Here is a 24,449-nt window from a genome sequence, read left to right as displayed (position 1 = left end):
GCAGCTCCTCTTAAGCGTTCGTCTTCCAAAATCACACAGGTGTTAAGAGGATATAAGGGAACAGTCCCCTCTACAGATCCAGTTGTGGATCTGTGACAGTCTACTCATTGTCATGGGGTTATTCAGTCTAACTGGGTCTTGGCTAATATGGAAAGAAAGAGACCATCTGCATCAGGATTTTATTCCTCGCTATAATTCCTCACTATCACCTGCCTCCAGAACTCTGTGCTCTTTGACTGCTGTATGGTGAGCAATGTCCATGCTGTAAACAGTTGAGACACTTTCATATTTAAAAGGTTTCTAGACATTAAACTTCCTACATAAGCACTGGCAACATCCATCAGCTTCCATTCCAACAGTGTGCTGAATGGATGCACTACACTGCTAGCAAAAGAACATGCCAAATAAATGCTCCCTTGTGATGGAAAGCAATTAGAAGTCAGCAGACAATAAGCACTGCAGAATTAGCTCCTTTTTAAGGCTTTAGTGAAATGGGGAGAGTTCATTTTGATTTAATTCATTTGAAAACACATATTTTAAATCTAGTTTTGGTTTTGCTTGTTGCTTTTTTAAAAAAAATATTATTCCTGTGCCGAGGCTTTTGGCATGAGGTGTGAGATAAATTACTACTATTTGTAATTTCTATCATATTTTTGCAATCAGTGCCGATTAACCATATATATGCACTCTAAATGGTCACCTGGGCAATACTCTAATATTTCCCTACAATAGTAAGTGGCCAGAAGTGAATGCAGAGCATAGCCAAAGAACTGCATGCCAGAGTCCTTTATGATGTCACAAAAGATACAGAGATATAGCATTGATTGAATTGCATGATCTGAGAGTTGAAATGCAGGATTCCACTCCAACATCTCAAAGGATCTTGGGGTACACTACAGCCATTTAGGACCACCAAACTGCAGGGGTTGCCAACCATTTTGGGCAACACACACACACACAAGCACACTTTTCAATGTATTCTATTGGTTACAATAGAATGCTTCTGTCATGCCAAATTTCAATGGGGGAGGGGGTAAAGCAACCCTTCATGTGCCAGGAAAAGCCTCTGCAGGCATATGCGCAGCCACAGGCACCACATTAACAACCCCTTGTCAAATGTCTTTGTATGTATCTGTGCTCTATTCTTATTCCTCTGCTCAACAATCTGCGAAGTAGGCTGGGATGACACAACAATTATGCCCAGAGTCACCTGGTGATTTCCACTATATAGGAGAACTCTGAATTTCAACATCTTGTGCCCAGCATCTTGTCCAAGACATTACACCTTCTACTGCTTTGTAAATTAACTAGAAGAGCACAGGATATCAGAATCAAATGTGATGGAATAAAACAATGCCACAGTGAAAAACAAACATGCTAGTTATCTCTAATGCTGAGAAGACTTCTTTGGAGACATAGACTTTAAAGATACTATTAGGTAATATAGAACAAACAATAGATCAATTGGGAAGGCTTATACAGTAACCATTAAGACAAAGGGCAAGGACAGACTGCTCACAAGTTTAGGTCAGGTAAGTTGAGGTCACTACCATTCGAGGAATACTTAAAGGATGAAGAGTCATTCAAGTTAACTTTTTCACTCTACAGAAAAACTGACAAGCAAATCACCAATGTAATTAAAGGGAAATTCAAATTATACTGAATAGTGAGCAAACACAAGATGACTAAGTGCCAGGAGCTGCTTGATCTGTGTGTAGCTCTGAATTGCAGGTGGTAGTCTTCTAAGTGAAGAACCTTCTGGCACTGGGCTAAGTCTTCCCACCCAAACTGTCTGGTAGATTTCCTTGGACAGGAAGAAGTATGTTTCAGTTGAATGTTTCAGGGTCTGTCTGAGCTCTGGTGTTTTTCTGGTTATTGGTTATTTTTTGGTCCTGCCTCCTGGCTTGCTGCTCAGTTCTGCCTCTCCAGTCTGGTTTCTGGTGTTCCTCTCCAGTCCTGACTTGCTCTTAAGTTCTAACTACTGGGCGCGTCCCATCAGTCCTGATGGACCACAGTACTGTCCCAGTTCAGCCCAAAACTAAGCTTTCGTATTTGTAATTGGGGAAAAAATGTAACTGAATCACACCAATGATCTTCAAACCAAAACACAAATGGCAGAGAGAAAAGTTACAGGCCAGCTCTTTGCATACTGGTGGTGGTTGGGATTTTTTACAGGAGTTTGTAGGGGGCAGCATTAAAAAATGTGATTCCTTCCTTCCAAACTAAAATGGTACAGTCTATTCTTCCACTCATCTCAGTCTCCTGCGTTTGTTGACCAGGCCTACTTATTGAAGACTTGAAATTCTCATCGTCTGGCATTTTGACATCATGGCATACATTTAGAACCCATATTTATAGGGCTGCCTTTATTCAGTGGGCTCCTATTCCTGAGCAATGAACACTAGAGTCAACGAACACTACAGTGCACTTTCTTCCCACAGTGTAGAAGCTGTGAAATGCTATAAACGTAATTGACTTCCAACTGGGATAACCTCACTGTGTTCTTACAAATCTGTGGCTCCTGTGACATGCCAATTTTCAACAAGACGGACATCTGCTCTCTTCCTTTCCCTTTGGTTCAGATGGCTCTTATTCACAGGGAAGCCATTGTGTATCTTGGCTCAGATAACTTGCAATTTTCTACTTAAACAAGACTAACGGAACTGGGGTTGGACAGTACCTATAGCAAGGGTGCAGAGAGATCCAATTACGTAGTTCTCCACATTAAATAGTCTATAAAGTGAGTTACAATAACGAAGGAGTTTCACAAGCAACTTGCCAAAGAACTGGTGCTATTTTTTCTTCCTTATATAGGAATTATATAGGAGACCACCTCTTCCCCATGTTTTATTTATTTATTTATTTATTTAATACATTTTATATACTGTTTGATTATAATAAAACCTCTAAGCAGTTTTCAAAAATATTAAAATTATCAAATTAAAAACAGTTAACAACAAGTAATTAAAACATTTAAAAGATAATTAAAATTAACAATAAGCTTAAAAAATTAAAATATGTCAACACCTACATGCCTGGGTAGGCTTGCATAAACAAATATGTTTTAAGCAAGTACTGAACAGAGTACTGTGAAAGTGCCTGCCTGATATCAATAATCAGGGAGTTCCACTAAATGATCAATTTCTTACAAGTGCAGAATAGATACAATGTAGCACCTGTAACAGTACTGGTTCCGCAGACTGAAGTGGTTGAGTGGACACATATGGGGATAAGCTGATCTCACACGTAAACTGGTCTCAAGCTGTTAAGGGATTTATATACCATTAATAACACCTTGAACTTGGCCTGGTAACAAATCTGCAACCAGTGCAGATTTCTGAGGAGAAGTGTCTCACTCTTGTCAGTAACCATGCTGCAGCATCCTGCACTAACTACAATTTCCAGTTTCCCCACATAGAGTATTTTGAAATAATCCAATCTTGAAGTCACCAAGGCCTGAACTACTATGTCCAAGCTCTCTCAGCTGAGAAATAGCTGTCACTGTTGTATAAGGTGCAGCTGGTAAAAAGTTCTTCTAGCCACTGAAGCTGCTTCAGCCTCCATTGACAGAGACAAATCCAAAAGCACCCCCAGACTACAAACCTGCTTCTGCAATGGGGAGTTCAACCCCTTCCAGGGCAAGCAATTGACCAGTTTCTTAGACAGGGGAACCACTCACTCACAGTGCCTCAATTTTGCCAAGATAAGGACAATTACTTAGCTAATCTAAGGGAAAATTAACCAACACACTTTCTTTGCTAGAATTCTCACACACATTGAGAGGTCGCATGTTCCCATGACTGCCCCACAGTTATGGAATTTTCTTCCACTGGAATCTTTTCTGTTGGCTAACTAAAGCAAGGGTCTGGTCACCTTTTGGAAGCACTGTAAGATCTTTGTAGTTGTATTAAATTTTGTTCATCAGCTGAAGGGTGGGAATTTTAATTATGGATGGTATAAATATTGTATGGCTTAGATTGTTTTATTGTTCAAGCAACATTAGGAGTCATTTTGGACTACAATTGTTGTTGATGTTTTATGCCTTCAAGTCGATTACGACTTATGGCGACCCTATGAATCAGTGACCTCCAAGAGCATCTGTTATAAACCACCCTGTTCAGATCTTCTAAGTTCAGGTCTGAAGCTTCCTTTATGGAATCAATCCATCTCTCTTTGGTAATGACTGTGCCGAGGCTTTGATAATCCTTGACAAGTTCAATGTCCTCGTTGTCAACTTTAAAGTTACATAACTCTTCTGTTGTCCTTACTTTAGTCTTCTTGATGTTCAGCTGTAGTGCTGCTTTTGTGCTTTCCTCTTTAACTTTCATCAGCATTCGTTTCAAATCATTACTGGTTTCTGCGAGTAGTATGGTATCATCTGCATATCTTAAATTATTGATATTTCTCCCTCCAATTTTCACACCTCCTTCATCTTGGTTCAATCCCGCTTTTTGTATATGTTCTGCGTATAGATTAAATAACTAGGGTGATAAAATACACCGATCAGTTTCTCCATATTCTGTCTTTACAGTGGCTTCTTGTCCAGTGTATAGGTTGCGCATCAGGACAATCAGATGCTGTGGTACCCCCATTTCTTTTAAAGCATTCCCAGAGCTTAGAAAAGTTACTTTTTTGAACTACAACTCCCATCAGCCTAATCCAGTGGCCATGCTAGCTGGGGCTGATGGGAGTTGTAGTTCAAAAAAGTAACTTTTCCAAGCTCTGACATAGTTTTTCATGATCTACATAGTCAAAGGCTTTGCTGTAATCCATAAAGCACAGGGTGATTTTCTTCTGAAATTCCTTGGTCCGTTCCATTATCCAACATATGTTAGTGATATGATCTCTGGTGCCTCTTCCCTTTCTAAATCCAGTTTGGACATCTGGCATTTCTCACTCTATATATGGTAAGAGCCTTTGTTGTAGAACTTTGAGTATTACTTTACTTGCATGGGATATTAAGGCAATAGTTTGATAATTACTGCATTCCCTGGGATCCCCTTTCTTTGGAATTGGGATATATATTGAACGCTTCCAGTCTGTGGGTCATTGTCTAGTTGTCCATATTTCTTGACACATTTTTGTCAAAATTTGGACAGATTCAGTCTCAGTAGCTTGTAGCAACTCTGGTATGCCATCTGTTCCTGGTGATTTGTTTCTTCTAAGTATTTTAAGAGCAGCTTTCACCTCACATTCTAAAATTTCTGGTTCTTCATCATATGGTTCCTCCATGAATGAATCTGTCATCCTGGCATCTCTTTTATAGAGTTCTTCAGTGTATTGCTTCCATCTTCCTTTTATTTCGTCTCAATCAGTCACTGTGTTGCCCTGTTGATTATTGCCCCCATGTCACCCAGTGAGCTTCATGACACTCCTTTGTCCTAGTCCAGTACTCTAGCCTACTGGCTTCATTTTTCAGTGCATGTTTTAGTGTGATATATCTATATGAAGTTGTGACTGAGCAGGATTCAGAGGTAATAAGAGAGTCTAGAGCAGCATTTCCCAGCCTTCTGTCCTCTGGATGTTTTGGACTCCAACTTCCATCAGCCCCAGCCAGAGCTTGGCCAGGGATGATGGGAGTTGTAGTCCAAGAACATCTGGATGGCACCATGTTGCCTACTGCTGGCCTATAGAACAGGAAACAGGCCAATCATAGTTGTGACAGCAAAGAGCCTCCCCTCCATGCCCTCCTTTGCCTAAATGGATTTTTCCTTAGCAGATATTTAGAAGCATTAATAATTGTGTTTTCCTCTTCACCTCTAAAAGCTGCTTAATTTGGTTTAGCAATCAGAGTGGGAAAAATCATTAATGTGACTCATCCACCTAGAAAGTGTAACACATAACAAAAAATTATTGAAATAGTGGCCCAGAAATACAATGTATTCTATGTATCATGGTATAATTTTTCACTGTGGAAGGAAGTGATGCAAATGAAAAGAGCTATCAGCTAATGAATCAAGTGGATTTACATCTCATGAAGCCTTTTTCCCCTCACTTCTTGTGATTTAATGGTTGTAAAGATTGTTGCTAAAAATATAGAAGAATGGAGTGTCCTGAAAACCAGACTGTAAATAATTCATTTTGCAGGCAAACCACAGGTATTTTAAGGTACAGGAATGCTGGATTATAGTAGTAAATTCATCCCTTCCTGCTGTTCTGCTGCAGTCTATCGTTTGTGCTTATACTTAAAGGGCCCACCTGCAGAGTGATGTGCACTCTCTCTCTTCATTGGGAGAAATTAACATCTCAACTGCACTGAAGGATATGCATGCGTCCTTCCACTTTAAGTGAAACCTGGAAGTGGTGAGAGAGTAAGCAAGAATAATTCATTCTGTCATTTTGTTAGAGCATCTGAAATGGGGACAAGTTGAAGTTTGGAGGCCTGCATATTCCACTGCTCAACAAAGAATGTTGGATTCCTTCCTTAAGTCCATATAGCTGAGGAAACAGCTGGCAGCGTGGCAGGAGGAGAAAATATTCCTTGCTGCTGCAGCAGCAGAAGTGCTGCCACTCCACCCTCAAAAGAGTTGTCATCAGGAAATTCCATGTTGTTGTTGTTGTCACCATGATCAATACTGTTGACAATATTTATATTCTGCTTTTCAGTCAGACAGCAGGCCTTATTACCAAGGCAGCTGACAACAAGTATGTATGTTAAACATGAATTTGGTGTGTTTGTGTGTCCCCAACGCTTCCTATTGAAAACTAAATTGTCCCTAATTGCAAATTCATTAATAGGCAAAAAAAACCCAACCTTGTAGTTTAAGAACATACCTATAGCCAACAGATATTTCTATCAAACTTTAAAAAGTAGGGAAACTGGGCAGCTACAGTGAATGCACCAGGGGAGCAGGAGACCTGACCTCCTCTCTAAGATATTGGACTGCCCTACAAATTTGTCAAAATGCAAACACAAGTTGGGTTGGTCTTTCACACTTCCTGTGTAGCTTGGAAGAATTTGGTAACATGTGCCTCTGAGCATATGGTGAGTGCAGAACATATCATATGCAGAACATATCATATGGAAAGCAGGATTGGACCAAAATGAAGGAGGGACAACTGGAGGGAGAAATATCAATATTTTAAGATATGCAGACAATACCATACTACTAGTAGAAACCAGTAATGATTTGAAACAAATGCTGATGAAAGTTAAAGAGGAAAGCACAAAACCAGGACTACAGTTGAATGTCAAGAAGACTAAAGTAATGACAACAGAAGATTTATGTAACTTTAAAGTTGACAATGAGGACAATGAACTTGTCAAGGATTATCAATACCTTGGCACAGTCATTAATCAAAATGGAGACAATAGTCAAGAAGAAAAAGGCTAGGACTGGGGAAGGCAGCTATGAGAGAACTAGAAAAGGTCCTCAAATGCAAAGATGTATCACTGAACACTAAAGTCAGGATCATTCAGATCATAGTATTCCCGATCTCTATGTATGGATGTGAAAGTTGGACAGTGAAAAAAGTGGATAAGAGAAAAACAGACTCATTTGAAATGTGGTGTTGGAGGAGAGCTTTGCGCATACCATGGACTGTGAGAAAGACAAATAATTGGGTGTTAGAACAAATTAAACCAGAAGTATCACTAGAGGCTAAAATGATGAAACTGAGGTTATCATGCTTTGGACACATGATTCACTAGAAAAGACCATAATGCTGGGGAAAACAGAAGGGAGTAGAAAAAGAGGAAGGCCAAACAAGAGATGGGTTGATTCCATAAAGGAAGACACAGACCTGAACTTACAAGATCTGAACAGGGTGGTTCATGACAGATGCTCTTGGAGGTCGCTGATTTATAGGGTCGCCATAAGTCATAATCGACTTGAAGGCACATAACAACAACAACAGGGCTAAAATGAGGCAGTAAGTGTATTTCCTCTTAAGCGCCTTGAGGGAAGGGAGTAAAAATAATAAATGTATAATGCACAGTTAATCTATTGCCTAAGTTTTCATAAATTTAGCTGGAGGAGCTGCATTAAAGTATGGTTCAATATAATAATGCTGACACAGCATTTTTACTTTCTCACAGAGAATGATCAATAGATCAATGCTTCCTGTATTAAAAATATTTTCAACAAATCATGGGGGGGGTGATAGATAAAAATCAACAATTTTCTGGTAAATATAAAGAAAGCTAAACAATCTACAAGACAATTTACATTTCTTCCTGTCAAGTGTTATGGAAAGAATTCTATTTTGCTTGACAATTTATATCAGAAGCAATTTATTTCTTATTGTAAGAACTCTAGACTCTCTCTTTCAAATGAAAGATGCCATACACTTTAGTTTTTCTTCAGAACATATCCACAACCTGTTACTTTCCTCTTCAGGTCCAGAACTTCATTGCCCAATGGGCTAAGTAGACTGCAGACCTTGAGAATCCCAATTTCAAGTCATGGGCTGTCAGAGTGGGGACAGTAATAAACAATTACCTTACAGAATTGTTGTAAGGATGACTGAGAATATACACAAAGCACTTTTAACAAGCAACCAAAATTGCTAAGGAACGGCAAAGTAGTACCATTTTGCACAACAGTTCATACCCATTGCTGGAGCAGAACATACTTTATTTTACGTTATTAAGATGCCTTAGGCCAGCTTTTCCCAACTAGTGGGCCACCAGATGTTGCTGGACCACAACTCCCATCAGACTCAGCCAGCACTGACAATGGTCAGGAAAGATGGGAATTGTGGTCCAACAACATCTGGTGGCCCACTAGTTGGGAAAGGCTGCCTTAGGCCATATCATAGACATATCCTAAATGCCTTTCAGCTGCCACAGATCAATTCTATCCAGGCATTCCACACACATCATATTTTGCAGTAAATAAAAGACAGTGAAATTGGATGGGCTTGCCCCATTTGTCAACTGCAGCTACAATACCGTAGCTACAATTGACATGAGCTACTCTTTTCGCTGTCACAGCTGTGCACATCTGTAGGACCAGGGTGCCAAACTCTCATTAGGAACCCAACTTAGATGTCTCTGCAAATCAAAGTTAGACATAAGACACAGGAAAATTCAGTTTCCTGAGCCCGGATGCCAAGCTAATCTGAGTTATTCACATCTTTAAAAATAAACTTGATTTGTAATGCTTGAAAATGTCTTACTCTGTCTACAAATGTCTTACTCTGCCACCCTGGGCTCCTCCTGGGAGAAAGGGCAGGTTATAAATCTAACAAATAAAATAAATAAATACAAGGATTTAAGAACAGAACATGGCATATATCTTGCCATGCATGGGCTAGCTATGGAAGTTAAAGCTGTCAAGCAGATTGCCCAAGTTACAGAGTGCTTAAAAAAATCTTAAATGCTGACACAGGATCTCCTTTTTGCTTAAGTCTTCCTTAAACACACACTATTTCCTTTTTTGCACTCCTTGGAACATAGGTCACAGGGTTGGTTTGGGCAATATACACATGGACCATTTTACATAGTCCATTCAGCAAACTTTACTATCAAGGGGTAGCTCTCCACTCAATGAAATGTATGCAGAGATAGGCTGAAGCCACATGTTGATCATCTACCCCTCAACACCCCCTTCCCTGTTTAGCATACAGGACATAGACTACAGTTTGGTAAGCAAAGAATTGGCTTATTGCACAAAGTAAAGCACAATGCAAATAGTTCAAGATATCTCACTCAAGTAAGCTAAGCCACAAAAAACAGAGAAGACAAAATACTGCATGCCACATCCCACATGTTAATCTTAGTTCATTTTCTGATCCCTAATGTACTAGTCACACCTCTGAGCCCAACCCATTTGTGGAATCATCCCAAAGGAAATTTAATTGGGTGTTGCCATCCTCTAATGTTGTTTTTTCAAACTTTCAGCCCTCGGGGAATGCTTTTTACTTTGGGCATACCTGCAGAGGAATTTCTAAGTGTCTAAGAAGCCATTTTGGCATATAAGCCACATATTAATTCATTAATAATAGTAATAATTTCTCATGGCCATGTTCTAGAGTGATGAATTCATGTGGGCCACTAGCCAGACCTGTAAGACTCACCAGTGTGACGCATAAACTCAGAGTGCCTTAAACACAACCAGCACAACACTGTGGGGGAAGATCAGCAGTGAAAGCTATCTATTTTTAACAGGCTCTTGTCTGCTCTTACTCATCTCCTCCTTGATAACCCCCTACTAAACTTCTGAAGAATTCCAGGGTTCCCCAGAACACAATTTGAAAGTCTCTACTACGGGCACAAATAATCTTTCAGAATGAGGGATATATAAGTTTCAGAATCTTTCTTTCTTTTTTTCTTTCTTTCTTTTCAGTTCAGAGGGAACCAACAAAGCAGAGTTGGGCAAGCTTTGTTTCTTTAAATGTGCAAATAAAGAGCAGCTGAATTTAATCATTAATCTGAATTAAATTCAAGGCTTTGATATCCTCGGTTTCTAATGAGAGCCAACATCACTATAAACACTAGAAGAAATAAGGAAATAACAGGACAATGTGTCAAAATTTGAGAGGTTTATATGCCCTCTATCCTCATAGAGCTTTACTGGCAAAATTAACAAAAGATGCAGCATTGTATCAGGGCAATAAGAAATATGGGGTAGGAATCAGCATCCTTGTAGAATGCAGTTTAACTTTTATGTCTGCTTAACGCTGACTTGCTGTCCCTACATCACTGGAAAGCAGAAACCATGATAAAACAGCTAATTGGCTCCAGCACACTAGAAGCAGATGGGGGGGGGATGTAGACCATCCTTCCCCACAGAAATTGTTCTAGGAGAACAATTTGAGTGGGCTCTTGGTCCCTGTTTGAAAATTCAGACATTTGTCAAAAGATTAGGATAGGGCAAAAACAATTATCTACACTAAACAACAACAAAACAAACCAATCCTTAGTCCAGCCAATTAACATTCCACAGTGCTCAATAGGCACAACCAATATTTGGACTCAATAGGCACAACCACAGCAGGGAACTGGTGGATATGTATTCCATCTATAATTTGTGCTGATTCACCTGCCTCAGTGAGTTACTGCCCCCACCTCCTCCTCCCCCACAGCAAATAATTCCTTTCCCGCCCACCCCTGCCCCTCTAGCATACGCAGCATACTAGAGTTCATTCATAAAGCTCACTTCTCTTCAGTTTGTCAGGATCAGCTTACACCAGTAGAGTTCCAAGTCAATTGCCTTCTTTCTGTTCAAAGTCTTGGCAAAGGAGGACAAATTTCAAGAGAACCTGCAACCTTTTAGAGCTTGTCTGAGCCAATTATGCAAGCAAGCATTGCATCCGATCAGTGAGATGATAAATTCAAAACTGGAGCAAATGGAAAGATGATGCTTCATCTTCACTCTCAGAGGAGAAAATGAATCCATGTTAGCTGATGAGAAGGCTGGGTATGGATGGATGGATTGAATTCAACTAAGTGATATTACTCTTGATTACTTTTTTTGGGGGGGAGCAGAAGAAGCCGAGTATCAGTTGGATGAAGAACAATATGTAATAAAAATCAAACAAGTGAAGACTGGGTAGTACATTTATTTTGTTCGTGCATGTTCCAATAGCTTTTCAGTGTACACAACAAGAACAGTGTTTCACACATTCCCCCAGTCATTCAAACTGGACACATATACACTACATGCAAATACCACTGTCAAGAACACACACACACCCCACACATAAACACATGCCTAACAGATGACTATCACTCAGAGTACTGAGTATTTCCTTGTCTGCTAAAAGTCTTCCCAACAACTGTATACAGCTCCATCTGTCATTACAGCAGATTTTTTACTTCATTCTATGAAAGTTGGAATGTTTGCAATCATATCCTAACATTTCAGCAACCACGCCAATGTTTGCAGAGGGCTCAGTCAAACCAATTGAAGCCAAAACTCTCACACCCAATAGCCAGCGTAGTATGGCGAGTAGAGTGCTGAGCTACAAACAGGGAGACCTGAGTTCAAATCCCCTTTCAGCTGAAGCTCACTGGGTAAACCTGGGCCAGCTTCTCTCATACTCTCTCTCTTACGATTCTGGTGAGGATAAAAAAAGGAAGGTATTTCACATGTCAGAGTTCCTTTGAAGAATAATATATAAAAATAATAATAAAGATAGGTATGGGTAATTCAAAGACTGCAATCTGCATATTTTGTGCGTCTGCACTATTATTAAATTAAGTATGGTGCATGCACAGGGAATCCTATTGTTGTGTGAAAAGAACAAATTTTGTTGTACTGCAAGCATTTAGAAAAAAATTAAAGAATATAGAGGGATGCAATGGAGAACACATCTAAAGGTTTGATGAACCCGTTCCCTAGAGAACAGTTCCCAACGCAACTGTATAGTGGCATAATATTACTGAATAAGATTTAATATGATTTAATTAAAGTGCCAGAGGGCATTTCAAATGCCACACAGACTTTGAGGCCTAAGAACTTGAATTCAATATCACATTTATGTAAGTGAAAAACAGTTTTGATGGGAAATCACTTACACATCTCTATAGCGCATTCCTCAGTGAATTGTTATATTAAAAGGTCAATGACACCAAAGTCATAGAACTAGGATGAAACTGCTGACCCAGCTCAGCCACTGAAATGAAGGACCCCAGGCTGAGGCAATAGCGCTCTTTCCTCAAGAAAAGGTCAGCTAAAACTATAAAGCAGAAAGGCAGGGCTCAGCAAAGAAATACATAGAAGCTGCAAATACTTTGCTGACAGGCTGGTGGGGGTACTCGTATAATGCTATCTGGCAAGCACCACCCCAGAAAAGGGTAGCCAACATGATCAAGCGGTTGGAGGAACGCCCCTATGAGGAAAGGTTACAACATTTGGGGCTTATAAAGTTTAGAGAAAAGGCAAGGAAAGGGGGCATGATAAAGGTGTAAAAATTATGCATGTGTGGAGAAAACAGAGATAAGTTTTTGTCCCTCTCTCACAGTATCAGAACATGATGCTGAATGTTGAAAGATTCAGGACAGACAAAAGAAAGTATTGCTTCATGTAGGGCACAGTTAAACAATGGAACTTGCTCCCACTAAAGGTGTTCATGCCCACCGACTTAGATTGGTTTAAAAGAGGATTAGACAAAGTTCATGGAAGATGTGAGCATTAGTGGTTACTAGCCATAGTGACTATGTTCTCCCTCCGTAGTCAGAGGCATATGCCTCTGAATGGCAGCTGCTGGGAATCCCAAGTGGGGAGAGTGCTGCTGCACTCAGGCCCTGCTTTCAGTCTTCCCATGAGCATCTGGTTGGCCACTGTGAGAACAGAGTGCTGGCCTGAACCAGCAGGCTCTTCTTATGTCCTCTAAAACTTTCTCAGAGGATGCCCATACGTTCAGTTGTTTGAGGGGGTCAATCAAACCTGACAATCAGCTACTTTTCCTCCCCCATTTAAATTGCTGAAGCCTCAAGTGACTCCGGCTCAGGTCTCTATGTACTAAGTCAGGCACCTTCTGCCCCAGCTGCTGCTTACCAGATGGGCTTTCTAGTTTTCTTGCAAGTGAGCATGTTGAAAGCTCACAGATACCCAATGAAATGAAATGAAGCCAGAATTTATTTGCCACAGTGGAAAACGTATGTGCATTAGCATTTTCCTTCTGTTTTCCCATAACTGGCTATTCAATGAGTTAACGCTGATGAATGTGCATCACTTGCAGCTCTTCTATAAAAAGTGCGATGAGATCCATTGCGAGATTATATATTCTATTAAACAGTTTTTAAAGATTTTTGTAAGGGAACTCTGATGGTCACGTTTTACCAACATGCCCTGCTCCAGAAGCCAATATTGGCAAAGCTAGTAAAATGAATGCACTGAACAGTAGACAAAGAAGAACCCTAGGCAATGCATAGCACACTCAAGTAGTGACCTTGGTGTGAAAATATAGCAGACTTGTGTTGTAAGCAATTGTGGTCACCAGGACACTGCCCCTTCCCCTGTCACTGACCTCACATGTACCCCCACATGAAGTCAAAGACAATCCGTCCTCAGCTCCAAGTTTCTGCTGGAAAAGGGGGCTTGCCAAAATGAAAGGAAAACATGATGTGTGCTCACACTTGCATGCAGTTATGCAGCCCTTAGTATTTGGTTCTTCACCAAAGTAATGCTTTTACCAAAAACCAATAATGGGTACTAACTGTTGTAACACAGTGTTAAGTAGGTTTATGGCATTTGTCAGTGTAAAACAGACTGATGGATTTCCCAGTATACATTCAAGGTTTTTCAAGAAGAGGAAACACATATTCCTGTTGACATCTCAGGAATGGCACCTAGAATACTGGCCACGAGTCTTATACAGAAGGCTAGACTTTGCATTTTAATTGAAAGAGTCATTTTTATGCATATAATTATGAACCTAATGCAGAGCCTGGAGAGTAAAATCCAAATCTCAAATAAAAGAAATGCTTTAGCTTCTGTAAAACTACAAAAAATGTGTATGTACACCAGAGTTGGTTGTACACTGCAAATGCAAGCATTGGCTGTGGGGTGGGAGGGAGTGATGGCTAACAGACAAAAAAAAAGTCAAAAAGCAAGACAAGCTGGGATGGTGTGCTCTGCGATCTATGTCGGAAAGAGGGATGGGATCTGATTGTTACTTCCAGTTTGTTTGCATTCCATCGAACCGGCAGGCTGTTCCTTTCTGTATTCAACTGTTTTCCTCTATCTCCTGCTGTTACTGCTTAGGTGTTGTTGTTTTTTAAATGATACATTTATCATTATTTCTAACAGCCCTTAGCTATGGGAGAAAGTGAGAGATTACCTGTGCCACTCAGTTTGCTTCAGCAAAGCAAAGATCCAGACTATTGTTTCCTGATTTAACAACCCCTTCCCTTCCATCCCCAATTCAGCCAAAACTCCAGTCATTGTCAGCAGCTTTTAATTTTGGCTCTTTGGCATGTTTACCTCAGGAGGAGGAGGAGGAATTTGTTTGTTGTTGCTGCTGTTTTAACACAGGGAGAGAAGCTGATCTCCCTTCTCCATCATCTCCATGCGGCCTGCAATTTTACATCCAACTTCACTTTCCCCAGCACCTATACCTCTTCTCATTTTGCCCTTCCATCCTCCCAGCCAGCCAGCCACACACACCACCACCTTCTTACTCCCCTTCCTCCCTTCTCCCAACACACACACTCCTCTTCTTGATGGTTGTCTTTTTTTAAAGAAAGAAAAAAGGAAAAATTAAAAAGAGAGAGAAATATAAAACCCTGTTCCACCCCCACCCCAACCCCTGGGCTCACGCAAGGGGGAATAAAGCCACTTCCCTTGTCTCCAGGCTGTCCTCTCCCCTTCTCCCTGTCTCTCTCGCACGTCCTGTTTTGGGAACGCTCTGGTGTAAGTCTGTCTATGAGCTAATCATAGCTGCTGACGGTGGGGAGAAGCATATCCCTTTCCTCCCATCACTGATGCAAGTCCTCCAACAGGTCCTATTATCCATGGAGGGGAAATCAAACATATACCCATATTGGGGGCCCTACTAAGTTGTGACTGCAGTATGAAAAACCCTTTGTGACTGCTTTTAGCCAGAGGTGAGAAAGGGGATGGCAGAAGGAAGGGGGTGCACACACAGGGATTTCCCAGCTGCAGCCGCTCATGCTGGTGCTGCTTCCTCTCTGTGTCTCCAACTGGAAAAGTCATCCACCTGGGAAAGAGTGGGAGGCAGGGGAGGCGAAAGATACGAATGAAAATAAAACCAATGGTTAAAGAACAGGACACCATGGGGAATCTCCATCTTGGGCATGGATGGGGCTGTTTAGCCTCCTCCTCCACTTTCCACCCCAGACTCCCCTGTTAAAAAATTACCGTAATTAGAGTGTTAAGTAGGTTTATGGCATTTGTCAGTGGTTGAGCCAGGACATGGGATCAGATAGAGGTGTATAAAATTATGCATGGAGCTAAGAAAGTGGATAGAAAAAAGACAAATTAAATACATTTATGGAGGATAAAGCTATCAATGGTAACTAGTCCTGATAGCTATATTACCTTCAATATCACAGTATGCCTGCTAGAACCAGTTGCTAGGGATCACGACCAGAAGAGTGCTGCTGTGCTCATGTTCAACATAGATATCACAGCTGATAGATATGTCTAGAATGAATTTGTCAGTTCTGATCTCCCATGAAAGCTACCTGAGTTAGAGATAATCTCCATATCTTGTGGCAATAAATTTCATTAAGGGTTTCTTTTTTCTCTGTCCTGAATTTACTGCCAATCCATTCCTTTCGGTGACTTCAGGTTCTAGTACTGAGAGGGATAAAAACTTCTATTTCTATCCACTTTCTTCACACCATGCACAATCTTATAAATCTCATGTTCTCTCTCGTCAACTTTTTCCTACACTAAAACGTCCCAACACTTTAGCCTTTCTTTACTATGATGGTGCCGCATCTGATTACAGTATTTCAGTTGCCCTTTTCAGCTACTTTTATAGTATTAAGATCTCCTTTTAGAAATGCGGGAACCAGAATCGTACATAGACCCACATTTAGAATGCTATCATAGTTTTATATAAAGGCATTATAATACTGCCTGCTGTAGTTTGAATCCCTTTCCTAATAATCATTTGCATGGAATCTGCCTTTTTTACCACTGCTGCACACTGACTTGGGGTTCTCATTTATTTCAAATGTTAAAAATTTATATACCACTTAATCATTTGCATTGCTTAAAAACAAGCCAAAGAAACAATAAAAGAATATAATAATCATAAAACCAAATGCCACCTTAAAATGCCTGCTGGAACAAGAACGTTTTAGTCATGCACCTGAAGTTCAACAAGGTGTCTGTCTAATCTAAGCTAGAGGGAGTTCCACAGGTTTGCGCCCACAATACTGAAAGCTTTGTTGTTGTTATGTGCCTTCAAGTCGATTACGACTTATGGCGACCCTATGAATCAGTGACCTGAAATAGCATCTGTCATGGACCACCCTGTTCAGATCTACCATCAAAGCCAGTTCAGATTCCTCAGTCTACTTGTGACATTGGGATTGTTTGCATCACTTACAAGTAGGATCATTAAAAACAATATGGAAAAATGGGGACATTTACACTGGTCATCACCCATATCCGTCAGCACTCAAAAGAAGAAGAAGAAGGTGCACACACATTACTAAGGACATACACTTGGATTTGTTACCCCCACCAAACTATCTCCAAGTGAATCAATATTCCACAGTTGTTTCCATGCATTTCTCCTCGTAAGCACCAAACATGGAGTCAAAGCCAATTCTTTGATTTGTGAAGCCGTTCTTGGAAAGTTCTGAAACCACCTGTCAGGCTGACAAGTAGGGAACAAACAATACTCCTTTCAGACCACCTTCAACAATGGACAGTTGCAAGACCTTGTGACCGTTAGATTCCCTATAACCCCTTGCAGTTCCTTTCAGTTAACAACTGTGCATCACCTATCACCTGTTACACAACATGACATTCAGAGAAAAAAATCTGTCTCCATTTCTTTATATCAACAACTAGGGAATAATTTCCTGGAATACTTTTTTTTAAAAAGAATGCTTATATTAGGGGTAGCCAACATAGTGCCCTCCAGATATTTTGGATTACAACTCCCATTATCCCTGACCAGTAGCCATGCTTGCTGGGATTGGTGGGAGTTGTAGTCCAAAAGGCTTGGGAGGCACTACACTGGCTACCCTGGGCTTATATGAAACAAATTAATAAAAGCAAACAAAACATATGTTCATCTCAATGCCTATTACAAATGGAAGAAACCATATTTCTGAGATTAAACAACTCAATTGGCAAGGCAAATTGATCTACAACTCAATTCTAATATGGATCTCATATCTCAGTAAATAAATAAATAAATAAATAAAAACAATAGTAAATTGGGAAAAGAACCATTCTGCAAACTGATTTGCATGGTACATACATATTTTTATAAAAACAGGTCTAAACTTGTGGCTATGCCTTTCTGGCATGGATGGATGGATGGATGGATGGATGGATGGATGGATGGATGGATGGAGCAAGGCAGGGTAAGGTAGATAGCCATCAGAGGCCTAGAAATGAGGAATCTAACCTAGATCCAGATGGGGCCTGCTGAATACTGATATTCCTCATTGTTGCCTGGCTCAGAATAGGAACTTTCTTCACACATAATTTTCAGATGAAATACAAATGTAATGTTATTCTTAGTTAAGATTCAAAATTAGGTTTTGTACATAAATATATAAAAATATAGTCTTGAAAACCAATTGCTACACAAAAATAGCTAACCAAACACTCCCCAAAGGGGGATTTTCCAAAGCCCAGGAAGCTCCAGAGTCTTGAGGGGAAAGGAGCTCTTCAGTTCATGAGCTTGTCTGGTAAAGTACTGGGAACCTGCATATAACAAAGACTTTCTAAGCATTTTCTGTTAACTATCCCCCCCCCCCCGGCCTATATTTTCTTGACCTTTTCAGTTTATGGTGTGGCCAAAACAAACAAAAAATATTTGCTATTAGAAGCCTTGTTGCATTAAATGCAAATTATTGCAGTGGTGGCCACTCTGTGGCTCTCCAGATATTATTGGACTCCAGTTCCCATTAGCACCAGCCAGTAGGTGTAGTCCAACATCTGAAAGGCCCTGCTGTAATAAAAATGGAACACAATGCCATATGGTGCATTGGGAGTCAACTTAGCACTGTCAGTGAAAAAACACATCAAAATTGTTCCCAGTGTTCTCCAAATATACATTTAATTTGTAATGTCTGAATGAAAATGAAGGAAGTTCACCCATTGGTGTTCTGAAGAATTCACTGAAATCTCTCATAGATTCTGTAGTAAATTCCACCACCAGATTGAATTTGGCAACAAATCTAGGACACAAACACTTGTCGTACTGTGTCACATATATCTGATGCAAAACATATTTTCAACATGTGATAATCTCAGTTTTCAACAAGTACTACTCAAGGTATCAATCTTGCAGTGGTGCTCGTGCAGCCAACACCTCAATGGTGATTACACCATTTCTCAAATTCTACTTTTGCTTCACATTTATGGGGTGCACAACTCTGTGTATTATTAAAATACTTGCAACTTTTTTATATAAGAGATCTTTTTATTCACGTGGTTTAAAAAGAACAATTTGAACAGGGTATCACTGTGCATGATACATCCATCATCCTGGGAGAAAATGCTTATTATTTTGGTGTCTATCATCTCAAAACATAACACAGGCAACCTAATTAGCCGCAACAGCATACTTCCAATAACAGCTTCGGTTCCTATCGGTAGCATTCTCATTGCAATACTGTAATTATGCTAGCAAACTGTCAGGATTTCCTTATGTGCATACAAATTATTTCCACATGTTATGCATGTGCTATAATGAAAGCATTACAACAAGCAATGCATAATGAATCCAGTCCTTTTATGGCATCAGTGCACTATTAATTTATTAATATGCTGCCTAGAAAGCCATCCTCCTCTGCCTCTAACAGTCTCAAACAGAAAACATGAGCCTGGGTGCCATCCATTCATATGCGTACAAGCTCTTCAGCTTATTTTTCCTTAGTTTTTTTTTTAATTACTGAACAAGAATGTATTTTTAGGGAATTATTTAAACTTTATTTGCACAATAATACCATTTGCTTCCATAGATGTACTGCACCAAATTCCATTAAGTGTCACGAGGTGAGCAAATATACCCTGATAATGTTCTGAAGGTTAGGAGATGAAACAGTAATAATCAAATCAGCAGCTGTTTGCTTCTAGCTTTGACATCAGTCATTTACTGCTGTTGACTAGCTACTGGGTGCACCACAGACAAGTGGAGTGAAATACAACAATAGCGAAGAGAGCATCAGATCTGCAATCTCATATCTAATATACTGTTCACAATGAAAAACTTATTAGAATCCAAACATTTAAACTTCTGCTTCTGTAGGAGACTCCTGCTTTGAATAGGGACACAGTCCCTCCTCTCCAGCTTTCTTAGATATCTGAGCTTGTCCAGTCTGGGATGTGAATGCAGTATCAAAAATCTTGTCTACTCTCTTTCTCCCTCTCTCCCGGCTGCTGTGGTGTTTCAGTGCTTTAATATCAAAGGAGGGGCATCCTTTACTCTCCCAAAACATGCAACATCATTTCACAAGGCATCAGCATCATGAGGCTTAGATCTTTGCCTTTGGTCTTCAGTGCCTTTTGACTATGGTATTCAGAACTGGCTTCAGAATGAATTATGCAGTTTCCCGCAAACCTTATTTGCAGTGATTAGCCTCCGAAAACAAAAATCAATATAGCACTTACTGTACTAATTTTTCCTGTGCCTATTTTATAGATACATTTCATTATATTCTCATTAATGGTGATTTTTTAAAATTCTTTCCTTCTTTTGATAAATATCTCTGGAAAATTAAAGCTGTATGCACATTAAGAAGAAATCATTTTTTAAAATAAAGACTTAAGTAGCCCACATGGTTAAGCTCTTCAGTATTACAGGTCACCACTATTAAATTAAGGTGTGAAACAATGAAATCAGCTTATGGAACAAAATGTGTTAAATACAAGTGTGTGCACACACACATATAATTATTATTACAAAACTACAAAGCATATTGTTTATACTCAAGACAGACAGTAAGATTTAGACCACTAGTTTGTGCTGGATTCAGTTCATTCCATGACTGTTAATTAGTCTTGGGTAAGAAAGGTTCAGGCATTGTCACAACTGTAAAAATGTGAGTGACTCTGACTAGTGTTTGCCTACCCCCAACTGTGAATGGGTGCAAGTTTGCTCCTCCCACCCCATGGGATGGAATGAGGCCACCAACATTGCCACTGTTGCCTGGAGACACTAACATTTCACTGGGGTGTGGGTGGCCTCTATCTATTTAAGGTGAGCCCATGCAGGACTTTCCCTCTCTTTTCTGTGGTACAGCTACCTTCTTTACCTCCCTATGGCTGATAATATGGGCTTTGGTTAATCGCCCTTTAAGAAGTCTGAGCAGGATTTTTTTGGTAGGTCCCAAATTGGATGTGGGACCCATCTTTTTCACCTACTCATCACTATCCTTTCAAGTTGTTCCACATTCTCAATTAGCATGTAGAGTGGATAGTGCACACTAGAGGGTGTAAGAGTATACTTTTGGTGAACACCTCAAGGCACCTGGAGGGTGAAGGAATGCTAACCCCTCCTATCGCTTGAGGACAGGGGAAGGGGACAGATCTTGACATGAGCTGACCTCTTCTGACAATTGCTGACCAGGTGGGAAGCACAGGGCCCCTGGCCTGCCTATTGGCAGTTTGGCTGGGACAGGTGCTGATCTGCTTTGTCTGGAGCTAGAGTATTATTGCCCTGATACTGGCAATTTGAAGTGCTCCCCTTAGCATCTTCCATTTACAAATGCCTGCACTTATCCTGGTTTCCTCTGCCTTGTTGCTGATTCTTAATCAATGGCCCTTTCATCCCAGTTTTGTGTCGTATCTTCATTTTGAGGGTGAGGGGAGCAAAGTGTGCGGCAATTTGCAATTAACCCCCCCCCAAAAAAAACCATGACTAGAATGAAGTATACAGATTAAATTGACTGGTAAGAGCTTTTCGTTTCATTAGTTCAATGTACACAGAGTGTTACCACTGCCAACACCCCAATGCCTCTTGGTCTTACCCTGAAGTAGCAATTCACATAGATAGACATAAAGTATCTCAGAAAATCCCCACTCTTCCTCTTCCTCCTCTTTGTTTTTTTGGTGGTGAATGGCTAATCTAGATCAGGCATCGCTAAACTTTCAATACAGCTAGTTTTGAAGTGGCTGGTTAACTTTACCGAGAATCGGTTGTGCACATAGATCCTAGAAGTGGTTAGCTCACTACAATAAGCAGCTGTTCCTTTTCAGGTGTTAATTGATATCAGAGGTGGGGAATCTATGGCCCACCAATCCTCTCAATTGAGTCCACTGGACTCTCTCTAGGCCACGATCCTTGCAAGCCTTCTATGTTATTACACTATTCATCTTGCTATCCATTATCAGGATCTGCTACATAGATTGTGGGGAAGGGCCGTAGTTCAATGGCAGAGCATCTGCCTTGCATGCAGAAGGACCCACGTTCAATCCCCAGCACCTCCATGTTGGGTTAGGAGAGAATCTTGTCTGAAACCCTGGAGAGCTGCTGCCAATCAGTGTAGACAATACTGAGCTAGATGGACCAATGGCCTGACTCAGTATAAGGCAGGTTCCTTGTATTCAGTTGGCTGGACCTAGAGACCATTGGGTATGAAGCAGCTAAATAAATAAATAAATAGTATGGCTCCCTGCCCCATCCCTGTACAATGCAGCATATTGTATATTCCACTCCTCCTTCCCTTTTCTGAGGCACGATCCTAGGGCAATGTTTATATAGTTGATTATGGGTGAAAGAGATGAATCTGTATCCCATTAAACCATTTTAAAAATAGACAATATAAAATGAATTTAAAAACATGCAATATACAAAAATTTAAAACCCAAATAAAAAGGCTTAAATGAAAAGCAGGGTCTTTGCTAGACACCTAGATAGAGAAGGTGCCAGGGCATACCTTCCTGGGGAGAGCATTCCACAGACAGGGGGCACCATGAAAAGGTCCATGCCCATGTTGCCACCCTCCAAGCCTCCTGTGGAGGGGGCACACAAAGACAGACCTCAGATGATGAACACAGAGTGCAGGTTGGTTCATGCGAGGAGAGGCAGTCCTTGAGATATTGAGATCCTGAGCTGCATAACGCTTTATAGATGAAAACCAGCACTTTGAATTTAGCCCGGACACTAATCGGTAGCCAGTGCAGCCATGCCAGAATTGGTGTTATATCTGTGGACCAACCTATCCTGGTCAGCAATCTGGCTGCTGAGTTCTGCACTAACTGGAATGTCCAAACTGTCTTCAAAGGCAACCCAATGTATAATGCATTGCAGTAGTCTAACCTAGAGGTTACCAGAGCTTAGACAACAGAAGTTAGACTGTCCCTGTCCAGATATGGGTGTAGCTGGGTCACCAGTTGAAGCTGGTGGAAGGCACTCCATGCCACAGAAGCCACTTGAGCCTCAAGCGACAGTAATAGATGCAGCAGTACCCCTAGGCTACATACCTGCTCAGAGGGAGTGTAATCCCATCCAAAGCAGGCCACAACCCATCCATTCGGTCTAGAGAACCACCCACTAACAGTGCCTCAGTCTTGTCTGGATTAAGCTTCAGTTTGTTGGCTTTCATCCAGTCCATTATTGAGGCAAGATACCAATACATCCTATACTATCTAGCACATCACTGCTGCTAAACAAGTCATAGCTAGGGTTGCCAGGTCAGAAGCAACCCAAAACCTGAGATTTGAGGAGCGGGCCCTAGTGATGTCATTAAGCATGATACAGTAAGCATCAATCACAGTTGCTTGGAGCATACAATTAAAAAAAAATCTGATTGGAAATTAAGATAGAAATCTTAGCTAAAGGATGGAGCCTGGGTAGTGAACACTTAATCTAGCCTACTTGCTTTCGGCAAAAAGAGTTAAGTGCCTTCAGGCCAGGCCAGTCATCAGAAGGTCACTGTAGGGACAAAGGAGCTTAGTGTTGTGGAGATGTTAGATGGGAGCACTCGGAAGTAAAGATGGATGCCCATGAAGGCTGCAATTCTAAACACACTTACTAAGGGATTAAGCCCCATAGAACTCAACAGGACTGACTTCTAAGTAGATATAGTTTGGATTGTGCTGTTGGTAAAGCTTGACTAGGGATCCTCTACAAAGACATCCATATCCAAGCAGGGTTGGCAACCCCCTGCCTGGAATGCCCTGCCCTTATCTTTTAATGTGGCTGCTCCAAACTTCTTTACAGATTTGACCCTTCACTTCAGAAAGAGGTCTGAGAAATGAGTAAGAGTAAGAAGTATCTTTTAAAATTGTTATTTTCAATTCACTCTTGAATGCACATCATACCTAGGGCAGATCCACACCATTCATTTAAAGCACATTCAACACCCATTTGAAGCACATGAATCCCACCACAGAATCATGGGAACTGAAGTTTGTTAAGAGTGGTGAGAACTATAACTGTGAGGGGGAAACAACGCTTCCCAGGATTCTTTAGGGGACATCGTGCGCTTTAAATGCGAGTTGGATGTGCTTTAAATGTATTGTGTGAATCCACTTAATAAATTTTGCCTGCATGTAAATTGTTTTAATTAATTTTTCAAAATGGAAATGAGCTATGAACTGTAGTGGGTGACCATGGGCTACTCAACATCTCTCAGCTTATCTGCCCCTCAGGATGAAAACAATGGAGAACCATGACCACCCCAAGGCATACTTAAAATGTAAAGGAAGTATTGTACAATCATAGTGTGAAATCCGATACTTATTGGGACACAGTATGACAAAATATTTATATAAGCATGACTATAAAATATGTTTATTATTTATACAACCTGTAAAGATATTTAAAGTGTAATCCTATGTTTGTTTACTCAGAAGCAAGTCTCAATGTATTCAATGGGGCTTACTTAACCAGGGAAA

At 40.5% G+C, this 24,449-nt stretch overlaps 1 protein-coding gene across 21 annotated transcripts in view; it reads right to left on the bottom strand.

Annotated features, from left to right (window-relative positions):
• The window catches only part of MAGI1 (membrane associated guanylate kinase, WW and PDZ domain containing 1), a 732,128-nt gene that overhangs the window by 214,289 nt on the left and 493,390 nt on the right, over window positions 1-24,449 (bottom strand). The window lies entirely within an intron of this gene.

Source organism: Rhineura floridana, chromosome 3 (assembly GCF_030035675.1).
Source record: "Rhineura floridana isolate rRhiFlo1 chromosome 3, rRhiFlo1.hap2, whole genome shotgun sequence".
Taxonomy (NCBI): domain Eukaryota; kingdom Metazoa; phylum Chordata; class Lepidosauria; order Squamata; family Rhineuridae; genus Rhineura; species Rhineura floridana.
This window is presented reverse-complemented; position numbering and strand designations above follow the sequence as displayed.